Source organism: Desmodus rotundus, chromosome 5, assembly GCF_022682495.2.
Source record: "Desmodus rotundus isolate HL8 chromosome 5, HLdesRot8A.1, whole genome shotgun sequence".
Classification (NCBI taxonomy): domain Eukaryota; kingdom Metazoa; phylum Chordata; class Mammalia; order Chiroptera; family Phyllostomidae; genus Desmodus; species Desmodus rotundus.
Genome location: NC_071391.1, coordinates 109,172,900 through 109,195,656, shown reverse-complemented (window position 1 = coordinate 109,195,656; position 22,757 = coordinate 109,172,900). Strand labels below are relative to the sequence as shown.

General features: G+C 37.0%; 2 pseudogenes; both read left to right on the top strand.

Moving 5' to 3' along the window:
- Positions 1-3,226: 3,226 nt before the first annotated feature.
- LOC112302995 (M-phase phosphoprotein 9-like) lies at positions 3,227-12,060 on the top strand (annotated as a pseudogene).
- Positions 12,061-12,143: 83 nt separating this feature from the next.
- LOC139440252 (M-phase phosphoprotein 9-like) lies at positions 12,144-12,968 on the top strand (annotated as a pseudogene).
- Positions 12,969-22,757: the final 9,789 nt, after the last annotated feature.

Below are 22,757 nucleotides of genomic sequence, written 5' to 3'. Positions count from 1 at the left end.
GATTGGATAGAGAGTAAAACAGAGAGACATACTTCTTGTGCATTGGTGGGCACAGGATAGTTAACAACTACCATTTGGGGCAAACAGAGATGGCGTGTTGGTGACAAGATCACAATGAGCGGGCCCATGGTCCCAGTTCTGCTGGGCAATTGTGCCCTGAGGGGTCTGGAAAAGAGGTGAATCTGACATTCCATAGGTATATTAACCTAAATACAAAAAAGAAATAAATAGATTTAGTTAAGGTAAAGGTTGACCTTTGTCAAGGAAGATATTGGCCTAAAACATGACTACCCACCATGACTAGCCTTTAGATAGGAAGTTTTAATTCCAGACCATCCTATGTGGTTACTTAAGGTTTCTGAGTTTATAAGGCATGACATGCAGGTCTCCCCTGAGTTTGTCAGGTTTAGTGTCCACACCTTTTTTGTCCCCACCTAATAAGAGTATATTTCCTGTCCCTTTATGTAAGGGCCAGGTGACAGGCTTTGCCACTGGATTGTGGACAGGAGTGAAGGTGTGCCAGTTTCCAGCAGGGGCTTGCACCTGGCCTTTTCAGTTCTGTCCTCTACCATAAAAAGACCATTCCCCAAGTAACAGCTTCATCTTCAGCTTAAAAAAATAAATGATGTACGACCTTAGGCTTAAACATCTAAGTATCAGGTTGTCAAAAGATCAACAAGAGTTTCTCCTGCAAAGCTCCTACCACCTGTCTCAGCCTACAAAAATGTAGCACAAATTCTCAAGTCCTCATTAATGTATCCCTCTTTTCCATTCCTGTTTCCATCTCTCAAAGCTCACCCGCCTCTCATTTACAAGCTCAACCCTAGTTCCCTTTAGGAGAAGGGGCTTCTTGGAAAAGTACCCCCTCGTTTCTACTCTACGATGAAGAAGTCAATGAATAAATGAGTAATAGTGGTGTTCAGAGGACAACACATTATGTGGTATGGCCCTTTTTCTAAAAAAAAAGAAAAAAAGCACAAAATAGTATACACATTTAAATACTTAGTAAAGCAGTTTTAATAAGTGATGGATTCTCCTTGGCTGTCAGTAAATCAACATAGGGCCTTGGGTAAATGGCTATAACTAATGAGAATTAGTTTATTTAAATGTAAAATAAGGATCGAAAGAAACCGATAATTACAAGGAGCCTGCAGAATAACCTTTTACTGCTGGCAAAGGCTGGTCTTGTTGTTTTACAAGAGGATGTGAACTGGTAAATGTGGGGCCAGCTGGTGGTGTTGCCAGCGCAAAGTGTGTTGCTCTGACATTGGCACCCCGGTTCCAAGAATTAGATAAAGCAAGTGGTTATGATGACCATCATTTACTGTTAATGTAACATCTTTTGGGGGAGGGAACCTATGAAAAGTTTACAGAAGTTTACAGGAGAACCCTATTAAAAGTTTATAGGATGGCAAGGTGGCCATAAAGGAGATACAGATATTCGGCCAGAGGAACTTAGTGCCAGCAAACTTACTGAAACAGTGAGGGAATTGTTGTGAAATAAATGATGAAGATATTTCAGAGAAAGTGACACCAGGTAAAAACATTTCAAAGTAAAGGAACTGTGACATATTTCATGTCATTGAAAGGGCAAAGGATAAAATGTTGGAAACTGATCCTTAGAAATTTCCCAAGGCAGAGAAAATATATTCAGTCCATATCATAAATTATTTAATAAGAAAATAAAAATGCTGTCCAAACACTCTTGATAAGCTCTTACAAAAAAAATTAATGCTTTATGTTCCCACTGTTTTAAACTAGTGTACTAAATAAATATTCAGTCTACCATGTTTTTCATTTCCCTGTATATGTATAACTAATAATAAGACTTTTAATTTTTTGACATAAATTTGCAAAGGTCATGGAACAATCACAACTTTCCTGTTGGTTATTTAAATGGGTTTGTATGGTTAAAAATGTAAAATAGGCAGTTGAAGTAAATCCCATTAATACCCTGAGTATAGATCTCAGCATAAATGAATTACAATATACATAGGAAAGACAGGAAAGAAAGAAGAAAAGAATGAATGAAAAAAGGAAGGAAGGAAGGAAGGAATCCAAGGAAGGCAAGGAAATCTGTGTGTCTGGTATTTAATTTGCTCAATGTATGCAATTTTTGTAAGAGATTGCTGTTTAATTTGCATTATCTTCCTGCGGGACCAATTTTTCTCAACTGTCTTGTGTACTAATTAATTGGCTTGGTGAGAAAGAACTCATTATTTCAGTCCGGTAAGTGTGCAATGTGTGGTTTCCCTGCATTTGGCTGAAGTTCCACCTCCAATGCCTTTATCTCCTTAGACGAACACTTTCATCTGTGCACTATCTAGTGCTCGTCAATCTCATCAGATGTTCCTTTCCACCTCTGCCGCATTGAGTAACTGCACCGTCTCCCTCAGGCCATAATCCAGCACACATCGTGTTCTCTATGCGTTAGCTCTGTGTCTACGTTAAAGGAAGGCACTCAAACAACAACAACAACAACAAAAACTGCATTTTCATTTTTAAGGGATATGCAGAGAAATATCTAAAGTAAAAGTCACCAGGTTAAGAATTACAGTCCAATCTATGAGAAAATTAATTATCGGGAAGGGTAGTGACGTATGATCCCATGGTTACAGAAGCGTTCTGAGTTCATGGCCTCTACCTGGAGTTTTGGAATGAAAGCTGCCTACCAGAAAGCTACATAAGGAATTGTGCCAAAATGACAAATGAAGAAGAAAATATCCATAGGAAACTCTTGAATGTACCTCGTATTACACAAGGTCTGATACTAGGTTGTGTTGTTGATACAGAATGCACAATGACGCTTCTAACGTTTTAGAAGGGAAAAGATTCCTCCCAGGTTCTCTCACTGAGTGGTAAAACCTGTACTTCCCAAGCTTTAAGTGTAGTTGTACTTGTCAAAATCCCAAATGTGAGCTGTTTAGATGAGGTTGACTGTGATGATTAATCAGAATGTTAAATACATGACAGTCACTTTGACCAATAAGTAATAAGTAATTTATTCATAAACTTTTAAAAGAAAAAAGGTAGTGTAAAAACTGACAGGAGTTAGAGAAACACGATTTAGTTAGGGTAACTATGTGTTCCTGTTGGCTCAAGATTTAGCTACTATTGATTGACCTTACATGATTTTTAATAGCATCCCTTTACTCTTAAAGTTTTGAAGTCTGGATAATATATAGTTAATTTGGCAGATAAGGTACAGTTGCTCACCCTGTTAAAGATGCATTACATCATGGAACTCCCACTAGGTTTGCTTTTGGGCTATCTACAACCTTTAGAACTGGACAAAGACATGGGTGACGAGGGAATTTTGGAGATTGTAGTACCTGATGAACCAAGTGCAACGTCACTGAGAGAAAATTAGGCAATAAGGAGGCTCACTGCTAGGAACTGGATGTTTGTATCTCCTCTAAATTCATGTGTTAAAACTTAATCCCCAATATGTCCTTGTTTGAAGTTGGGGCCTTTTAGATAATTATGACATGAAAATAAGGTCTTCGTGAATAGGATCAGTGACCTTACAAAGTAGGCCTGAGAGAACTGTCTCCCCACTTTTACCATGTGAGGACACAGCAGAAAGTTTGCTGTCTATGAACCAGAAAATGGGTTCTCACCAGACACTGAATTTGCCAATGTCTAGATCTTGAACTTTCTGATCTCTAGAACTGTGAGAATAAATTTCTCTTGTTATAAGCCACTCAGTCTATAGTATTTTTATAGGAACCCAAATAGACTAAGACATTCATATGATGCTCTTCCTCTATAAGCTCTTTATTAGTTTCGTAAACATTCAAGTATTTGCATATGCCTTGGGCATTTTTCAAGGGACTACTGTTGACACATAGCACCCATTCAAGCAAAGACAAAAAGAGTATTTCCATACAGAGGGGACAATTTGGTCAAATAAAAATGGTGGTATCAATACTATAATATCTTAAATTCCATCCAGGATGTTGCACAATTTTGGGAGACCAGTATAAAATACAAAAGTGGGATCTATTGATCAAAAGTTATTAAGAATTTCAAGACAGCAAAAGTAGAGCATTAGACTAAGTTAGTCTAAATTTAGTCTAACTAGAGCGGTAGACTAAGCATTGGGCCTGAGCAAATGCACAGTCACATGCACAGAATGTGGCCTTGTCACGGACAGGAAAAAAGGTATCTTGATAGAACAGAAACATAAAGAATCATTGTACTGATGCTGCTAACGTTGGTGACCAGAGCCAGGCTGTATGTGAATTTATAAATGCCATCTCAACTTTGTAAAGCATTTAGAATCTCCCATGGAGCCTCATTCGCAGCCAGAGGCACGTTAGTTAAACTCTGACCATTACATCAGCTTATCTTAGCCAGAGTTAGTTATCAGAGAATTTGTCCTAGGATATATCTTTACTCATTATTTGGGTAAGGGAGGGGACTGTAGTGTCATTCTGGAAGATAAGTCTGTCCCTGTGGTAGATAGTGGCATGTACAGCTCTCCACTATACAGTATTATGGAAAGTTTACTAATATTTTTGTAGAAAACAATGAAATACAGCAAGGTATTTTGCTCACAAAACTCCTACTGGTGCGTGCCCTGAAGGACTGACTGTATAATGAAAAGAAAGGAAGGGGAAAAAAGAGTAATCATGCATCTAATCAGTCTCACATACTCTCCTATATGATCTAATCCTGCTAGATCATATAATTCCTAAGACTAATGGAAAGTCACTGTTACTTCCCTCATTTGCAGAATGTGGCAACTGAGATCCCAAGGGACTAAATCATTTCTTCAAAGACCTATAGCCAGTGATGAATGGAGCCATGGCTTGAATTCATGCATATAGGTGTTTTACAAAAAAAAAAAAAAAAAAAAAGCCATGCTTTTCATGCAAAGCTACAACATATAAACAACATCTGAGAGATACAGATTCCCCTTGATCTTTATATAAGTGCATTATAACATTAGAAATCCCTTTCAATTAGAAGAGGCAGGGCCAAGGTCCTACAAGGTGGTTTGCAGTGGTAGTGAAGGTGGGAAGACCTGGAGTTAATATCACAGGCTTGAATAGGTGCAAGTGTGGAGTACTTAAAACAAAAGGTTTACAGGATCTATGCCAGAAGAGTAGTGCTTCACTGAGTTCATCCAAGGCTAATTTTCAATGGTAACAGAAGTCAATAGAAATAAGCAGGAGATACAGTAGTTTCCTATCAGAGTAGCAAAATTCTCAGGCAGACACAGGACTCAGGGATTTACTGTATTGGTAATCCAAATAGAGTTTGATTGATAGGATCTTTCTCACTTGGTGATAATTTTAGCCAACTGTATTTGGGAAACCAGCCCCATCATTAGCCTCCTGATTCTTAAAATGTTTCTCATATAATTGAATCAGAACCTAAGTTACAACCCTTTCAGCACAATCTCTGTGCTGTTTCCTGGACTCCTAGTTCCCATTCAATGTAATTAATTACTGAACTTTTCTGCTGTCTGAAGTTGGTCTAAATAACTTCTAATTCTCCTTTCTGCCTTGAGTCCCTATAAGACTGTACTATGTTGTGTTGTTCCATGCCTTCCGAACATTTGTATCCTGATCTAACTCTGTTTCCTCAAGACTAAAGAAAATACAGAATACCTCTTACTATCCTTGGCAAATTTTCATGTTAAAGTCATCTGATGCTACCCAAATAGTGGGCAGCCGAATTGTAGTCCGGACACGTCTAGTGTATATAGAGTCCCTGCCTGATCAGGTGTCCCACACATATAACCTCATTTATGTTTTAACTATTTGATAGCCTAAAACTGTATCCATTTTACAGAAAGCTTTTAAAAGTAACACAATTATAAAAGTCTTAATCAATAGAAGCAAGTATAAGAAACAAAAAAATATATTAATCACAATGAAACCTATCACCTTTGCTAGGAAAACTGTGCTGAACTTTTGGGTTATTTTTTCTGATCTTCTATTATATATATTTTTTATTTTAGAATACGTTATTAAAGGTGGGGACAGTGAAACAAAGGCCTTAGTTAGGGTAGAAGAAGCAACAAGAGACAGCCTGGGCATTACTCTGCTTTGGCTCTCTAGAACTGTTGCAGGAAAGATGTGTCAAGGTGAGGCTGCTGTTATCTCACGGAAAAGGTGGAGGAAAGGGGGCCTTAGGGACAGGGTCAGGGGATGGCCCAGGGCGAGCTGCCACTGCCTAATGCTTTCCTGCCCTGCAAGCTTCGTGGGGTCTTTTTCTCCCCTAAACATAAGCTTGTGTTTTCTTTTGTTTTACTATTATTTTTCAAATATTTGAAATAAAGTATAATTCTAAAACATGAGATACATAAACATTTTTAATTACTGAATAGTGAACCATTGCATAAATAGTGACCTTCTACTGTTGGTAAAATTTTAGGGCATTGCAAAATTCTAAATACTATTTTTTGCTCAGTAAAGAATGCCCTTGATCTAGCAATAAAAGTTACTTACTGAACACAATTTCTTGATACACAGAAGTGGTTCAGTCTCCACATTTTATCCTAACTCTGCACTCTTTCCTTGGATATTTTCCCGTCTTCTGTTTGATAAGACGCTATCTCCGTGTTTTGTTTTCATTAAAAATGTAACACACAGTTTCAGAGTGTCCTGCCTATGTCACTATTCAGAAGCAATAACATTTTTCTCAATTTAATATTCCTATTTCTGAAAATGTGTTAGAAAATTATGGAAGCTCTGCAAAAGGCAGTGCCGTGATATTTTTACAAAAATAATATTCTATCACTCACGTCTGTTGAAAGTAAGAAAGACTGGGGCCGACGTGGGAAGTCGTTGAGAACTGCCCCAGCCTTGTTTCACAAGCCTCTTCTTTCATCTCTAGTTAGAGTTTACGTGCCTTTCACATGCCTTCAGCTTTTTTATTTTTCCCTACGGCATTGTCTTTCTAAAGGGTATCCTACTGCACTTAAAGATATATTTTTTTCAGATGTTAAGTACAATATCTGAATAATCTCTTAGGCAATAGAATAAAAGCATAATTTTCTCCTTTCTTGTTGATTTTAATCAAACCTGGCTTCCTCTGACACAGTTAAAATATCTGTTAAAAATAATCACAAGAAGGTAAAGTTCTATATGATTTCCTCAGGCTATATATTTTAACTACTTAATAGAAAGAGTTTATTTTGATGATTATTTTAAACATTTGCTTATACCTTAAGGAATCTCAGTTTCGAGATGTCCATATGATCAAATATACTTTAAGACAACCATCATTTCCTCATTTCCTGTTTTGAATCAATAAGCATTTTTTTAATGAGATCACAATTTCAAAGTAGTTCTTTCAGAACCATGTGTCTGGAAAAAGTCACCATGGAAATAGATCACATAAACACGTTCATTAAAATATGAAAACAGGCCCTGGCTGTTGTAGCTCAGTGGATTGAGTGCAGGCTTGTGAAACAAAGTGTGGCCAGGTCGATTCCCAGTCAGGACACATGCCTGGGTTGCAGGCCAGGTCCCCAGTAGGGGGCATGTGAGAGGCAACCACACATTGATGTTTCTTTCCCTCTCTTCCTCCTTCCCTTCCTCTCTCTCTAAAAATAAATAGATAAAAATCTTAAAAAAATTAAAAATATGAAAACAGGAATATATTTATAAGACATTGTACTGGCTTATATAAGAAATACCTTCCCTGACTTCAAAAGTTTTATAAATAATTATAAAAATAAGTAATATGACTTCAGGTCAAGATGGAGGCATAGGTAAACATGCTTTGCCTCTTCATGCAACTACAGGCAAAATTACAACTAAACTACAAAACAAATATTACCCAGAGTTGTTAGAAAATCGAGCTGTATGGAAGTCCGACAGCCAAGGATTTAAAGAAGCCACATTCGTCTAGATGGGTAAGAGTGTGGAGACACGAATAGGGACAGGGAGATGGAGAGGTGCAGAGAGGTGGTGGAGTGGGCAGTCCCACATTCACATGTGGTGGATAAAAATTGGGTCAGGGCACCTTGAGTGCAAGTGATTCCAGCCCCAGACCAGACGACTCTCCAGCCCAAGGTTCCAGTGCCAGGAAGATAACTTCTCATAATTTCTGGCTATGAAAATCAGTGGGGGTTGGGGCAGCAGAAGAAACTGCAGGATTCTCGGGAGGCTCCTCTTAAAGGGCCCACAATGAACTTAGGACTTATGTAAACTCACTCCATCTGGGATTCAGCACCAGGGAAACAGCTGGAAGGGCACACGTGGCATACAGGGAGAAAATGAAGTGACTGGCAACAGGGCAAGTGCTGGGAGACAGCTTCTTTCCTGAAAAATCTCCAGAGGCCAGGCAGTATCATTGTCCCTTCTCCAGGCCCTCCCCCACATAGAGCCACAAAGCAGTGAAACAGGTTGTCCCACCATGGAGATAACCTAAGGCTCCACCCCACACAATTTATAGGTGCCTTTTCTACAATATGCCATACCACTAAGACAGTGAGTCAAAGCAGCTCTACCTGACACACAGAAGCAAATGCAGAGAGGCTACAAAATTGAGGACACAAAGAAATATGGCCCAAATGATAGAATAGAACAAAACTCCAGAAAAAGAACTAAATGGAATGGACATAAGCAACCCATCAGATGCACAGTTCAAAACACTGGTTATTAGGATGCTCTAAGAACTCATTGGATACTGTAACAGCATAAAGAAGAAATGAAGGTTGCATTAAGTGAAAAAAAGAAAAATCTACAGGAATCAACAATGGAGGTGATGAAATCAAGAATCAAAATAATAATTTGGAGCATAAGGAAGAAAAAAGCATTCAATCATAACAGCAAAAAGAAAAAAAAAGTTAACCCCCCCTCAAAAAAAAAAACGAGGCTAGAAAAAGGAGCCTCTGGGACATCTCCAAGTGTACGATCATTGAAATCATAGGCATGCCAGAAGGAGAAGAGGAAGAACAAGAAATTGAAACCTTGTTTGAAAAAATAATGAAAGAAAACTTCCCTAATTTGGTGAAGGAAACAAACATATAAGTCCAGGAAGCACAGAGAGTCCCAAACAAGTTGGACCCAAAGAAGACCACAAAGACACATCATAATTAAAATATCAAGGGTTAAAGATAAAGAGAATCTTCAAAGCAGCAAGAGAAAAGCAGAGAGTTACCTACAAGGGTATTCCTATAAGACTATCAACTGATTTTTCAAAAGAAACTTTGCAGGCTAGAAGGGACTGGCAAAAAGTATTCAAAGTAATGAAAAGCAAGGACTGACAACCTAGCTTACTCTGTCTAGCAAAGCTATCATCTACAATGGAAGGGTAGATAAAGTGCTTCACAAACAAGGTAAATCTAAGGAGTTCATAATCACCAAGCCATTGTTGTACGAAATGTTAAAGGGGACTATATGAGAAAAAGAAGATCAAAACTATGAACATTAAAACGGTAACAAATTCACAACTATCAACAACTGAATCTAAAAAAACAAACTAAGCAAACAAGCAGAACAGGAACAGAATCATAGATCTGGAGAACATTTAGAAGATCATCAGTTGGGAGGGGGAAGGGGGAGAATGGGGAAAAAGGTACAGGGATTAAAAAGTACAAATAGGTAGGTACAAAATAGAAAAGGTAATGTTAAGAACAGTATAGGAAATGCAGTAGCCAAGGAACTTACATGTATGGCACACACACATGAACTAAGAGGGGAGGGGATTGTTGGAAGGAATGGGGACACCGGGCAGAGGTGGGCAAAGGGGGGAAATTGGGACAACTGTAATAGTGTAATCAATAAAATATATTAAAAATGTAAGTAATATAGTTTGCTTAGATTTTGGAATGGTGGTTTCTAAAGGGGAGGACTTTTGCATTAACTTACAGAGCTGCATTTGATACAGGACTTGAAACTAAGGTGAGACTTAAAAAGGAAATTTATTTTGTGGTTTTGCTAATGTCAAGGATAATGGTATGACTTTATAAAAGTTATTTAGATATGTCAATAGGGAAGGAAATATTAAGCTTATTTAAAGATTATAATAAACTCAAACTTCTAGACCAAAATAAATAAAACAAGTCAAATATAAGATTAACTTAGAATGAGTCATGTGACTTTCTCCTAGTTATTTAGCTTATCAATTAATGTACTGATTTTTTTGTTTAATACAAATATTTACCTACTTCAGTGGCAAAGATTTTAATATGAAATGAGGGTGTACATATATATATACATCCTCATTTATATATATATATACATATACATATATATATATATATACATATACACACACACACAGGTCTAATTAGTTGTCTAATTAGTTTAATATAAATAGTTTTAAATTGGTGTAATTGGGTATACAAGTACATCAGTGTTACACAAACTGTTCTTGTTACATTAATAATGGCTGGGCTTTTTCCAGACAGACCTCGTAAAACAGGAGTTTCTATACACATTCTCCTGTAGAGTTTCGTGCCTCTTTAAAGGAAGATATTTACATTTTTCCTGGTGAATTTACCACAATTTTCTTGGTGAAAATAAGATTTTGGAAGTATACAGTAGAAAAATAAAAGCGGAACAGAACCACCCCTACTACTCTCTGCCTGAGGCTTTAGAGAAGCCCTTTGCATCATCTTCTTCCACCAATTGTCAGCAAAGCAGATACTGACTCTACATTCAATGTTACTCATGAAGCCAAATCAGCAGATTTCAGGGGTTCAACCACATGGCTTTTTAAATGCCTTAGATGACTGGACATCTTTTCACCAGACTGTCTTAGAACCCAGTATGTCTAGTCCCTCTGACATAGATTCATTTTCACAAGCAAGTGATATCACTTCTCGGTTGTCTGCATTCCCAAAATACCCTTTAAATACAAAAGCTTCACCAGCAGACTGTTGGAAAAATTATGTATTCCAAAACAAAAGCAGGACCAGCTCCCCATCTCCTTCAGCTTATATTATTACTAGTAATGACATCTCCATCAACACTGTAGAAGAAGAAAACACGGTTATGGTAACTCTGGCCTCAGTTAGTCCCGGATTCCAGGTACAGCCAAAACTGTCCCAGAATGCATTTCATTGACTTTCCTGAAAGATCCTGTGCTATTGTCTAAGATCAGGCAAGCCCTTAAGGAAAAGCATGCTCAACACATAGAGGACCTTCAAGCTTATTATGAATCACAATTAAATAGCTTAAAACAAACTGGAGGGAAAAGAAATTTTTGCATTTGAAGATTGAAAGAAAACTAATCAAATTCTTGCAGACAGATGTGGCCATTTCATGCTCTGAGTGAAGCTACTATCATGGGAGAACACTTGAAAATAAGAGCAACTTACTAGAAATAGAAGCAAGTGATTTCAGAGAATGCCTCAGTGCAGCCAGCAATGGCTCCAAAATTTTGCAGGAATGAACACAGGAAATGAGAACAAGTAATAAAGAAAAAGACAATACAATCATTTGACTAATATGTAGACAGCAGACTTTAGAAGAAGTATTTGAGAAAGTTCACATATTCTCAGATGACGAAGAAGCTAGACTAATAGGAAAACAAAATGTTTCAAGATATTTTAGGGAAGTATGAGTCCTTTGGAAAAGAGCACAAAAGAGTGAAGGACATTAAACAGAGGGGTGAGCAAAAGTAGGTTTACAGTTGTGAGTATGCAAAACAGAGTTTATTCTTGTATTAATTATTAATTCTGTATTGTTTTCCATACAAACAACTGTAAACCTACTTTTACCCACTCCTGTACAGTTGAGACAAATTACTTGATGCACAAACTCAGATTTTTGACTTGAAAAGAAAAATTTCAAAACTTGAAGCTCAGGTTAAGCAAGTAGAGCATGAAACTGTGTTGTCATCATCACAATTCTGGAACTTCCATGAGACCCCCTGTGCCACTACTGACCACCACTGTACCACATTGGCCACCACTGACATCAGCCAGTGCAAGTGCTGATGCCCGGAGTGGAGTATTCTCTTTTCTGGCCAGCCCTCGGACATGCAGGACGGGACTGTGGCCAACCAGCTGGAGAAACCTGTGTCACTGAGTACCACTGTCCTCCAGAAAATAATTTTTCACCTGGCAGTTCACGAAACTTACTGATATGAGAGAGAGAGAGAGACAGAGAGAGAGAGACAGAGAGACAGAGAGACAGAGAGACAGAGAGAGAGAAACTTCAGACATACCTATCATGAGACCTTTAAAATACCTTAGTGAAGAAAATTGTTTAAAAATTGGCTCACACAGACAGAAAAAAGAGTACATTTCAAATAAATTAGTGAATCCTCAGGAAACAAATGCCTGTTAGTGCAGGTCAGTCCCCAGAGAAACGTGCCCAGCAAAGACAAAAGAGCTGTAATTCTGCTCCACAGAGATAGTCATCTTTACCACCTTCAAACCTTCAATGGAGCACTCCAGCAAAAAGATGATGTCAACACTGGTGACTGTGGCTTATAGTTGAAAGTGGTCCCCTAAAGAAAATGTCTCTAAGATTTAGTCATCTACTTAGGAAAAATGAAAACAGTACTATTCAACTTGATATACTTTTGGATGGTTTAGATAGTGTTCCTGTGTCTACATTACAATGTACCAACCTGAGGAATAACTCCAGTTTCCTCCTCTAATGACTGAGAAGAAAAAAAGTCAGAAAAAGCGGCTGACACTCATGTGAATCATAATTATTCCCTGGAACCGTTGCCAAGTGAAGAATGTCTCGGAGAAATCAGCCAGGGAGAAAAATCCGTTGCTACAGGCAGTGTTCGCCCCGTGAGCAGTGTGAGCCTGCTTCCGGAGCATCGCGTGGTCAAGACTTTGAGTACACTGCAAAAACGAGGAGCCCAACTGAGACAGGATAGATTTTTGATAAATTTATAAAAGAAAAGGCCAGATTGAGGCATCACTAAGTAGAAGGGCTTCCACTGGAGGACAAATCGATTTGCGGACTAGATTAAATCAGATGGAATATCTCAGCTTCAATCAGCTTCAGAGGCTTGACCCTGGAAGCCTTGGAAGATGATTCGGAAAAGATTGAGAATTGGGTTCAATTCTCTTGACATTAAAAACCATATGTTGCGCACCTCTGCAATTTTTTTGAGATTTGTAGCCATTAAATGATGAGATATTTTTGTTTGCACTAATGTAAAATCAGTGCTTATTTTGTACTGTTTATAGGCCTTCAAATCATAGTTTCACAATCATGCCCTTTTTTATACTTGCTGTTTTATACGTTAAATGACCACATATTTTAAAGGTATTTTTGTTAGGCTCAAGGATATCTTGAATAATATATTTTACTATTTAAAAAGTATTACTTTGTATGGTGTGTCTCCAACTTGTAACAAGGATAAGGTTATGTGATCTGAGAGGCACAAACAGTCTTATTCTCTTACAATTAAATTTGCACACCAATTTCATGAACTTGTTTGACACTGTGAATATGATTTTTTAAATAAATGCTTAAGAACAGCTTCCATGATAGGCTAACACATGCTGAATGCAAAGAATAATTACAGCATGCCTGTGATTTTAATTGTTTTGAGTTTCTTTTTTTAAACTGATAATATAATTCCTATTTGAAACATTTGTCTTAGAGTAAATATTAGATTAGGAATAATGGAAATATTGAACATAATGGTATACTGAAAAGCTTTGAAAATTGCATGAATAAGTCATTTCTGTTAAACTTTATTATTTGTAAAGGGAAGAAAAATGAGAGACGTAATTTTCTAATTTTGTCATATATAGCACTTTTCAGAGAAAGCGAAATACTTGGAGAACTGTAGCCCTCTGCCCATGACTCTGGATATAACTTGTGTCCCAATCTTGATCATAAATTGACAGATGAAGCTCAGAAAAAATACAGGTTACCACCCAGTGAGGCTGTAAAAGCAGCCCTGGTTTCCTTAAGGTAAATAGCATCAGGGGTCAGTCAACGTTACGATGCAGGCATTTTTTTTATTGTTGTTCAAGTACAGTTGTCTCCATGTTCCCACCACCACTCTTCCGGCCCCACTCGCCCCTACCTCCCACACTTAATCCTTCCCCCCTTTGGCTTTGTCCATGAGTCCTTTATACATGTTCCTTGACAACAATTTCCCTTCTATCCCCCATTATCTCCCTCCCTGTTCCACTCTGGTTATAGACATGTTTAACCTCTCTACATTCCCTACATTCCTGCCAAAAAGAAAAATTAATACTCCAATAGTAAGGTGCTGTGAGAACACTAGGTTGGGATCAGAGTGACTTTCTCTGCTTGTTAAGGAAAGGGATGTATGTAGTTGGAGCTTGGCGCCTCCATCCTGGTTTTGCTGGAGGGCTCCGGATCCCTGCCTTGGCAGTTCCTCCTGGCTCTCGGAAGTGGTACCTGGGCAGAAGGCCCTGCTCAAATCAGGAGCTCTAGCAGGTGTGTGTCCTGACTACTGGTCAAGTCCCAGCTACTTACCTACCCACCATTGGGTGGTCAGTCAGAACCCAGTGCCCACATGGTGAAACTCCATATGTGTTGATAAATGGATTTACTATACTTTCACAATTGATTTTGGTATTTTCCTGTCATTTTCTTTTATTCTCCCTGTTAGATTAAAGAAAAGACTCACTTTAACCAGGGTCCAGTACAGCTTATGTCAAGGACAATCAAGGCATTGCTTTTACTTGTGACTTTAATGTGTTCCTATACTTGAAATTAAAAACTAACTTGAAAGTTAAATATATATATATATACACATATATATATATTCTTAATGATAGTTATGTTAATTTTTATCACTTTTCCATATGGCAATTTTTTTAAGAATAGTGATTTTATGATTTCCCTTCTATTTTAGTAAGGTTTTAAAGAGTGTGTTTGACTGATTTTTTATTAAGATATAATTGACATATAATTAAAGCATATTTTTGAAACATAATTCTATTTTTAAAGTATTTTCTTATATCCACAGTTGATTGAACCAAGTGTTGTTAATAGAATTACAAAGTAAACTAACCCTCTCCCCTTTTAATCAACTCTGGTATAGCTTAACTTGTCACAGCTGATAAGGCGAATTGGTCACAGTCAATTAATTGCTTCAGGCTAGAGGATTTCATACTTCTTTGTTTATTGGAATCAGTAGGGGAGACTTTTACTCCTCCCCTGATGTCCAGGAAAACCTCAGACCTATGAAATGAAAATTCCTGGGTGTGGATTCCAGACATCCGTAATTTTTGTGGCTTCTGAAGTGACTCAATGTACAGACAACTTTGAGAATCATCTTGATATTATTTTCTAAATATCGAATCTCATCCAAGGTTGAATTATGTCTAGAAGAGTAGGTGTGTATGTGTACGTACTTAACAATTTTATCCCCACCTCCCAATATTCTTGACATTACAACTCACATAGTGTAGTTTGTTGAAAATTTTGTTTGTTGAAATGTACATATATGGCATTAGTTTTGGAAGAGGGAAAGTGGGCGAGGAATTATGAATACTTGTGGGCACATTATTTTCCAAATCACAACTGGGCAAGTAAGATCTGTGAGCCATTAGAAAGAGATGGTGACCGGGAAAATGAAAATATGTTTGCAGCAGAGAAACATGACAAACACCACAGACAACAGATCAAGGTTAACATAAAAAAGGAAGGCATATTGATATGATAAGATGAAAATAAAATTATCACTATGGTATTTCTTCCCAGAAAACAGCCCAGGTATTACCATGATAATTTTTAAAAAATCAGAAAAATTCCAATAAAAAGACATTTGGCAAACTATTTGACCTTACAGAACTACTCAAAACTGTCAAGGTCATCAGAAACAAGAAAAGCACATATGAGAAACCATTACAACCAAGAGCAATCTAAAGACACATGACAATCAAATATAAATGGCATACGGTGAATAGAATTACTAGGCAAGAAAATGGTCATTAGGGTGAAAACTGATGTCATCTAAATAAAACTTCAACATCAGTTAATAACACTGTATCATCATTGGTTAATTAATTGTGACAAATATACCATACTAACATAAGATGCTACTATGGGAAAACTCTGTATTATCATTCCAATTTTTCAGTAAATCTAAAACCTTTATAAAATAAAAAGTTTATTTAAAAAAGGAGAGATGTGCAATGCTGGAAAGTCTTTGCACCCACATTATGAAGACATTATTAACATTTGCTTTCATTGTAAGAAGAATATAAAATTATTAAATTGCTTATTCTTTCTATATCTTTTGAGCAACACTGGAAATGCTTACTAATGAGAAATATTCAATAGGTCTGCCATGCTAAAGACACGCTCTTGCTTAACTAATACTTCTAACTAACTTCATGAGGATGATTTCCTAATCTATGTCTCTCCAGCCCTGCCTTCCCATATAATATTCAAAATAATATTTCCTTCTCTTGCCTACTTCTTTTTACCATATATTTGCACAGTAGTAATGTGTTAATAATTGTATAAATCGCTGTGCCCCATCATCTTATCTAAAATGAATTTGTTGTTCCTCTTTACCTTCTATCCCAACATTTGTATCTTTCGAAATTCCTCTAGTATTTCAACTTCAGAATAAAATCATATCTATTCTTCTTCAAATCTTATATCTAGAAAAGTAACAAATCATATTGACTTACATTTCTACATTTTTTTATTCTTATGGACATCATCCTTAATGTGTGTCTTATAACTACTAACACTTTTCTTCATAGCATCGGTGACCACAGTCGCTGGTTGGTACTCCACCATTAGTCCAGTCTCAACCTTCACCATCATGTACTCAAGCAACTGCAACAACTCCATGCTTCCTAGCAAATCAAGGACAGATTCCAGGTTTTATCAACAAAGTTTTTTCATATTCTAACACCAAACTATCGATCTTATTTCTTATTTTCCATAACATGAATGAGTGGCTCTAAAAGTTAGCACCTTGTTGTAAAAAAAACCCCTGTTATTTATATTTCTGTCATCACAGCTGTTAGCCTTTCTTTTAACCTCACTGCAAATTCGCCTGCACAATATGGTTACTTTCCTACATCACTTTAAATGAATACTCTACATATTTTCTAGTACACATAAGATGATTTAGCCCAATTATATTATACCTTATTCTGGATGTTAGTCAAATTTGAATATAATCGTACTGAAAACAGATGTTGTTTTAAATAATTTTCAAATATCTGCCCCCATCCAAGGACTTTTTTATGAAACTGCAAATACCTCAGGGAGACACAAATATTGTGACTAGATTAATATGCATTTATGCTCCAACAGGGACAATTCTTGTTTTCAGAGTAGTTAATAGATCCCAGAGGGAAATTAAATTGTGGAAAAAAAAAGTCTAAAGATAGGGAAGTCCAGTGACTGGTAAAGAAAGGCCAGAGTGAGAGATTGTGAAATGAAGTCACTAATTTGGCTGCTAAAGGCACTCGGGCAAGGAGGGAAACGTCAGTTGAGGAGGTAATGAGCACCATGCTAATGCGATCTCCTGGGAAAATGTGAAACGCTCAGCTGTAGAACCCGCCTAAATATTAAAGAAGAATATACATTGACTTCAATCCTTGAGGGACTCCTGACTAAGTGTGTTTCTTTTTTCATCAAATTTTCAGATTTTCTATCAAAGGGAAAAGATAAATCTATATTTTACATGAAGGCATATAAGCTACTCTTGACTGAGGACTTTAACTTCTCAGTTAATGCATATGTGTGTGTGTGTGTGTGAGATTTTGTTGCTCATTGAATAAATTCATATGCACCAGTCTTTTCTTAGAATAAATGTATGTTAAGCACCAATAAATGCTCTTTTAGGAACAAAAATCTGCTTGGTTTTAGGACTACAGAACGTGTATACACACCACATTTAATGTATTATTGCATAGACATCCCAAATGAATTTGCTTGCCCTGCTCAAGTTCCAAAAAATTGCTACAGGCATTAGCATTATATTGCCAGAATAAATCTTAGATAATATAGAGATGCCATTGGACAACTCAGTTAAAGAATATTTTCCTCAATTATAAAATCAGGGCATTCTGCATGGAATAGTACACGTGTTTGTGTGCATGCAGCTATCTATGATAATATTAATATACATAATGCGCTAATGCATTGATTCAAAGACTTTAAATGTTCAACTTATTATTATTTGTGTAATGGAACTCCCTGTTTTATTATTAATCTCAAATATGTCTTTAATAACTCATTACATTCTAGTGGCTCTATTTCCTTAATCAACTATAATTTTACACTGCCTATACTTCCCCAAAACGAATATCCCCATATGGCCCAGTAAAAACGTTTTGAGATATCCTCTAGCATGTTAAAATGTGCAAAGTAAAATTGTTAGCATAGGCAGCTAGTTAGATATTAACGGTTGCCACAGGGGACACCCACATCCTTTGCCAAAAGGACTTAAATCCTTGTGCAGCTGCTTTCCAATCTCCCCAGGGAACAATGGGTCCATCCCTGCAGATTACCTGGGGAGTGCAGAGGAAGAAGAACCAGTGAAGGGGAAATTCCTCTGCTGAGAGATGCTCAGTAGGCACCAAGACCACCATAATGAGGAAAAGTGTCTAGCCAGTGAAAAGGATCAGATTGGACAAGGGACACAAATCCCTGGAACATCCAGAAAAGGGGTTGGTTGGGGAAGGACCCAGCACAAACCCACAGAGAGCCAGAAAAGAGATTGGTTAGTTTGAAAGAAAACTTACCCCTTCCCAAACCCAAGATAATGTAATCAAAGCTTCACAAAGACCTGGGGCATTTGTGTGTGTTCTCTCTGTAGCAGCTCTGTGGGCCAAAAAGCCAGCTGTTGTCCAGGCACCAAGGAGTGGTGGTGGTGGGTGTGCAGATGGGGAAATGAGACCCAAAGTTCTGCATTTATGAGTCCTGGTTCTCCTGGGCCTGGCAGGTGCTAGTGCAGGCTTGCAGCATCAGAGGCTAGACTTTCACCACACAGAAGTGGAGCTGAGTCACCTGGTCATGGAGGAGACACCAGGCACCTGCAGGCAGTCCTTTGCTTTCACACCAATAAACCTTGCCACTAGGCCTGAAGTCCTTTTATGCATGCTTCCCTGAAAATATTTTCTTGTGACTCCATGGAAGAACCCTATTTCCACTGCAATGGGACTGTTTGTGGACTTCGAGAAATGAAATCTAAGACAGATGTAAATCTTTATAGTCTTATAACGATATATTTTCCTGCCTGTATCAGATACTGTAACATCTCTTTCTCTGTGATTCTTGGACATAATGGAGATCATCAACCCAGTGCTTTTTCCAAAAGCTGTAAGAGGGGAAGGATTAGGTGGGAGCTAGTTGAAATAAGGTGAAGGGACTAGTCACAGAACATGTATGCATGACCCATGGGCATGGACAAGAGTGTGGGAATTGACTGTGGGATTGGGAGGTGGGCTGGATGGAGAAGGTCAAGGGGTGAAACATTGGGACAACTCAAATAGCATAAATACTGAAACAATTTAAATGTAAAACATCAACTGGACTTTTCTAAGTGTCAAAAAAAAAAAAAAAAGCAAACTGCATTTTGAGCCTGAAAATCTCCTTTCCCTCCTCTCAGGCATGAAGCCATTAAAGATTTCCCATCAGATACGTGGGTCTTCAATACAAAAAAAAGGATTTGTTAAATTTGAGCACTAGTCCTTAGCAACAATGTGCTTAACGTCAGTATTCCACTCACTAAGGAAACTATAAAGAAGACAATTGGTGAATCTTTTGTCTCAAAAATATGCTGCAGTATATGAAGACTGGATTATTCATAAAAAGGTAGTGATATTATTCTTAATAATTACACTTGGTAAGTCTCTCTGCCAAAATTTGAAGAGTGGTTTGACCTGACGTATATTGTTTTGTTCTCTCTGTGTGTGTGCACGTGCTTTGTGCCTGTGTGTTTTAATATCTGGTCATCTCCCTTTGTTGATTGTTCTACTCCATAGTGGTAGGATAAAGCAGCTCTCCTTAACCACTCACACCTGTTGTTATCACCCCACAGTGTTCCTGCCTTCAGCATCAGTGTTCAGTATGTGTAATGGGAACACAACCGCACACTTGGAGGAGGCAGTTTGTGTGTGTGTGTGTGTGTGAGAGAGAGAGAGAAAAGGCGTATCTACAGACATATGCAAGTATTTAAAGTTTGGAAATAAGGATTGGAACTACATTTAATGTTAAAAATTGACTCCCCCTTAGCCTCCTCTTAGAAATGTTTGCTCTATTCTTACTTTATGCTGTTTTTTTCCTACTGGGATTATTATTGTTATCTCATTTAGTTCCTTAGAGTCAGCATTCCTGTATGTTTTACAGTTTGACTATTTTTTTCATCTTCAGCATCAATGGTCCTGTAAAGCATTGGATTTAGCACAAATCCAATCGAAACCATTGTAATTAGCTATGATTCATTATATTCTGTACAAATTGCACTTGTCTTTGTGTGGAAAACATACTGCATAAATTCCCCTAATCCTTTATCTTTAGGGGCATGCACTTCCCGTGTCCGCTGGAACGTTGGTACTAATATTGTCAGTCTTTTTCAGATTCCTTTTGTTCGCATTAACTCTGTGACTGAACACAACACCATGGTTCTTAGCTGCAGAAAGCAAGGGATCTGCTTTGTAATGAACACACGGCCCTTTCTGAAACGGTTCAAGAAAATTCTTTTTATAGTAAATGAATAAATAACCTCTGCCAGTTTCCACAATTGAACATTATTAAGTTAACCAGGCTTATTAAGATTCACAAAGCAATTAGAAACATTGGGCTGAATTCTCCTGTCAGTTTCTTGTGCCTGTCTGCATATTAAAGTCAATGGGAACTGTATGATTTCGGCCTTGGGCAAAATGTGGCCCATTTTGAATAAGAATAGCATCTGCAATTATACTAGTGGAGATAAAAATTAAAAGGTCCATCAATTCTCACGCTTCAGAGCATGATATTATAACCAGATGGTGCCAGAAAGTTTCTGTTAGGCGTGAGGATTCACTAATGGACAGGTGCATTATGACGATTTTTTTTTTGGCTTCTCTCCCCATAATGTTTATCACACACACAGACTTGCCAAACGGAGGGCATCAGAACAAATGGGACATTTGCATTTTACCAGGATGAAATCCTGCTACTGTGGCCTAACAATATGGAAATTTAGAGATTCTAACAGTTGAGGGGAATTTCAGTGAAAACATTTTAGAATTTCTTTCGACTCAGTGGCAATGTAAATCATCTTCTGCTTCTAAACTGGCTGTTCTTGTCTTTTCACATGCACTGGTAATTTACCTTAAACTACATTGATCTCTGGACAGAACAATATGAGAAAATACTTGCTGGGGAAAAGAAAACCTCATTGGAGTTTAGAAACATCTACACCTAGATGTGAAGCATCGATTAATTAATACATATTCACTACACACCCACTAGTTTCTGCACATGATTGGGTTTGTGAAAACAAACAAAAAAACAGTGCCATACTCTCCTTCAGGGAGCTGAAGCTTCTCCTTTTAAGCTGTGTGCGATTGGGTGGTCTGTAAATATAATAGAAACCTAAAGAATAAAATGTGGACTGAAGCAGTCAGGAAACTTAATGATTTTATATCTACAGTTGTAGAGAAATGTTAAAATACCAGGGAATTAATTGTTATTTTCTCTTAAAATTTATTGAGAATCTACAAGTAAAGTTATTTATTTTTATTTTTAATTTTTGTAATTTACTTGTTTAATATGATTACTTATTTTGACACATCAAAAAATATATTTGTCCTAAAATGTTGGTATTTTTTAACAGATCATAGAAATTTAATATACATTGATTGTGTAATAATAATAATAATAGAAACAATATATATAGCCAGCAGACACAGCAATTCCGGAGGAAAGAAATAGACTTACTATTGAAGGAGCACTAGTGGGCCCTGACGTCCCTGGGTTGCATATGGTCACGGGGCAATTCAGATGTGACCTTGGCCACAGAGTCATTAGTATGTGCACTTACCATTCAAGTAATGAATGCTCTTGGGCATATGATTTGATAATCCAAAAATAAATCAACAATAACTCCACAAGAAACTTATATTTTGATTTGCCTCTTCTGGAATGACTGAAAAACAACAGTGATATCAAAATATCCTTCTTGAAATAATTCATTTCTATCTAGGACAGCTGTAATTACTTGAAAATTTTTCCTTGAAAAGGAATCTGAATATTAGTAGATTTCAACTTCTAATGCTGCTGTGCCTCTTGCAAATAAAGCTACTGGAATAAACAGTCTTGTCTATGATAGCACTTCTTCAAATATAAATAAATACATTTAAATATTTCACCTTTCTTTAAGCATTTCCAAATAATTGTCCACAATGGCCAACATTATCTGGACAAATTTTTTTTCTTAAGTAGGAATCATTCAATTTAAAACAAAAAAATTAGGTTTTTTTTTTTTTTGATGAGCATAAAACATGATTAGAACAAAAATAATTAGAAAATTATTTTATCTCATAAATACAATATAATTTTTATATTAAAGCTATTATAATTTTGTTAACCGATGTCACACCAATAAATTTAATAAATAAAAAATCTAAGCTTCACCATAAAAAATACAATTTTTTAAAATTAATACAAATTCTGTTTGGGCTTGCACATTAAGAAGTCCCTTCCTGCCTTGCATTAGACTTTCCATGTTATCACACTCACAGAGGTGTTATCACCAAAGCCATCTGAGGCTTCCTCACCCAATGGTACCATAATCAAAGTTGATTTTTAACATAAATCTTTACATTTATTTTTGTAACATGTACCTTATTGACTTGATTTTTGTGTTACAGATTATAA